This window comes from Macaca mulatta, chromosome 1 (assembly GCF_049350105.2).
Source record: "Macaca mulatta isolate MMU2019108-1 chromosome 1, T2T-MMU8v2.0, whole genome shotgun sequence".
Taxonomy (NCBI): Eukaryota; Metazoa; Chordata; class Mammalia; order Primates; family Cercopithecidae; genus Macaca; species Macaca mulatta.
The window spans coordinates 376,508-379,349 of record NC_133406.1 but is presented as its reverse complement, the minus strand read 5'-3'; the positions used below and the strand labels follow the sequence as shown (position 1 = coordinate 379,349).

General features: G+C 47.1%; 1 pseudogene; it reads right to left on the bottom strand.

Annotated features, from left to right (window-relative positions):
* Window positions 1–315: 315 nt before the first annotated feature.
* LOC100423291 (olfactory receptor 2T11-like) lies at window positions 316–1,242 on the bottom strand (annotated as a pseudogene).
* Window positions 1,243–2,842: the final 1,600 nt, after the last annotated feature.

Below are 2,842 nucleotides of genomic sequence, written 5' to 3'. Positions count from 1 at the left end.
TTTTGTGTTGTTTAAACATGAACATCTATTGTGAAACAGATCTAGTTCAGAGTGAAAGTTTGCTGTGAACTCCAATATCTGGGGTTTTTCTTCCCTAGAGAAAATAAACGATTATTTAACTGAATAAACCATTCTTGATACTTCACACTGAAAGGTCTCTGCATAACAGAACATCTTTCCCTTGCTCCCCTGAGGAGAGTGAATCATCCTAACTGCCAATAGTAAGGAGACGTTGACAGCTGACCAAATAATCTCCAGGGAAACAGGGCACCCGGAGGAAGGTCTTCGGAGCCTTACCCTCCTGCCAGTGACTCTCTAAGCATCACTTGTGGTGACTTTCTGAGCAGATGAGGAACGTGCAAGCACCTTTTTAATGCCCCTGTGACGTCCTTGTTTGAGGCTGTAGGTGAGAGGGTTGAGCACGGGTGTGACAGTGGAATAGAGGCTGACACTACCTTGTCCTGCTCGGGGGCGTGGAACGACCGGGGCAGCACGTATGTGTAGAAGGCAGCTCCATAGAAGATGCTAACCACAGTCAAGTGGAAGGAACAGGTGTGAAGGCCTTTCTGCGACCTTCAGCAGAGCGCATGCAGTGGACAGTTAACAAGACGAGGGAGTAGGAGGTGGAGACGATCGAGATGGGGATGAGCAACATGAGGACACAGCAGCTGCACATCCGAGTTTCATACAAGGACGTGTCCACACAGGCCAGTTTGAGAACCGCCGGGATCTCACAGAAAAAATGGTCGATTCTGCAGGAGCCACAGTCAGGGACAGTCATGGTGATGGGAGTGAGCAGAAAGCCAGTGAGGGAGCCACCAAACAGGGCACGAGCAGCCAGCAAGAGACGCATCTTGAGGTCCATCAGGACTGGGTATCTCAGAGGGTTACAGACAGCCACGCAGCGGTCATAGGCCATGAGGCCCGGTAGGAAGAACTCAGACCAATCATGGTCACGTAGCGGAAGATCTGGATGCCACAGGCCCCAAAGGAAATGGTTCTCTAGGAACCACGTCCACCAGGAGCTCTGGGGCAGTGGTGCTGATGAAAAGGGTGTCCATGAGGGGCAGCTGGCCGAGCAGAAAGCACATGGGGGTGTGGAGGTGACAGTCCACCCGAACCAAGAATATCATGACCAAATTTGCAGTTACAGCCGCTGCGAAAACAGCCAAGATCACCGAATACGATCCCCGTAGCCTCACCCTTCACCAGAAGCCCCAGGAGGGTGAAGTCAGGATGACATGTTCGTCATTGATGTGGCCCCACGAGCGTCCCAGGGCAGCGGGAAGACAAGGCCCAGGGAGGAGGCAAGAACACGTTCAAGATGGGAAAGGTCTGCAGTGGAGGTGACACTTCTGAGGGTACCGTCAGGATGAAGCTCCCAGGGTAGAGGCTAGAAAAGAACCAGCAGACCGACATGCGCATCATAAAGCGGAAACCGTGGCTGCATTTCCCCGTCAGAACTGCTGCTTCTGTGTTGTGTCTGTTCATGCTGCTGGAGGTTGTGGTAACCGCATGATACAATTGCTGTGTCCTACACCAAGAACGGGGTTTTAACCATGTCTGTTCTGTCCATGCTGCATTTCTCGTATCCAGGACGTTATCTAGCCCTTAGTAGGGTTAAGTAAATGCTAGTTGGAAAAGCAGGATGCTTGCTTCATTGATTGACAGAATGGATAAAGGGGAGTGAAGTAAATCACTGAGGAAATGAAGGGTTAGGATAACTTTTGGGGCTTCGTGAATAAAACGTTCCCTATGTTTTATTATTTGTATAAGTTTAAGGACGAGTGCAGTGTCATGACATGGATATGTTGCATAGTGGAGTCTTGTCCTTCAGTGTAACTGTAATTCAAATAGCGTAGGTTGTGCTCATATTCATTTCTCACCCTTCGGTCCCCTTTCACCCCCTACTCTTCCAAGTCTTCGATGCCTATTATGCCACCGTGTGTCTAAAAGTTGGGACTCCTCCGTGTTCTTTGCACTGTTTTGCTAACCTTTTTGACGATCTTCAGGTAAGTTAGAGGGTGAAGAAAACTATTTGCAAAAACTCCAGAATTAAATTTTTAAAAAGCAGTTTATGACACTAAGCTGACTCCTTGCTTTGCTCTCCATTGCTCCTGTAGGTTTGGGAAATGGGCAACGAAATTACAAGGAAAGTGTTGGCAGGTTGAAGCTTTGTCACCAGGAGACACAGGAGCAGGGTTCACCAAGCTACATGTCTGCCAGCGTTTACCGGAACTGAGGTCAGAGCTAAACTCAGGCTTAGCTATGGAGATGTATGGGAATGTGACAGCAACAGGCCAGTTTAAGGAGGGATTTTATCTTTAACTTATATCAGGTGGAAGATTCAAATGTTAGACAAAAAGAACCACAAATGTAGTAAAAATTACCACCCTCTGCCCACTAGCCCCCCTCCCCGCACGTCAGGCCTCAGTGGCTTGAGTCAAACATTTATTAAAGGGGGAGCCCTAGGTGCGCGCTGCAAGGCTTTTTCCCCCTTTCACATGTTGCTGGACACCTTGGCTCTGCTATCTAGCGTTGCCAGATTTAGCAAATAAAAGATACAGGATACTCAGCTATGTTTGACTTTCAGATAATCAAAAAATCTGTTTAAGTTCATAATGTACTTACAATCAAAAAAGGGTTCACCATTTATCTGAAATTCAAATTTATCTGGTTGTCCTTTACCATGCTGAATTCATACCTGGTTTCACAAAGGTACCAGAATTGTAATGACCTTGAAAAGTGACCAGTAGAATCAGTACAAATTAATAGAGTCTAAAAAATGTTTATATACTAACATCAAAATTGGGAGTAAGCCAGTTTAATTTCCCTGTGATCG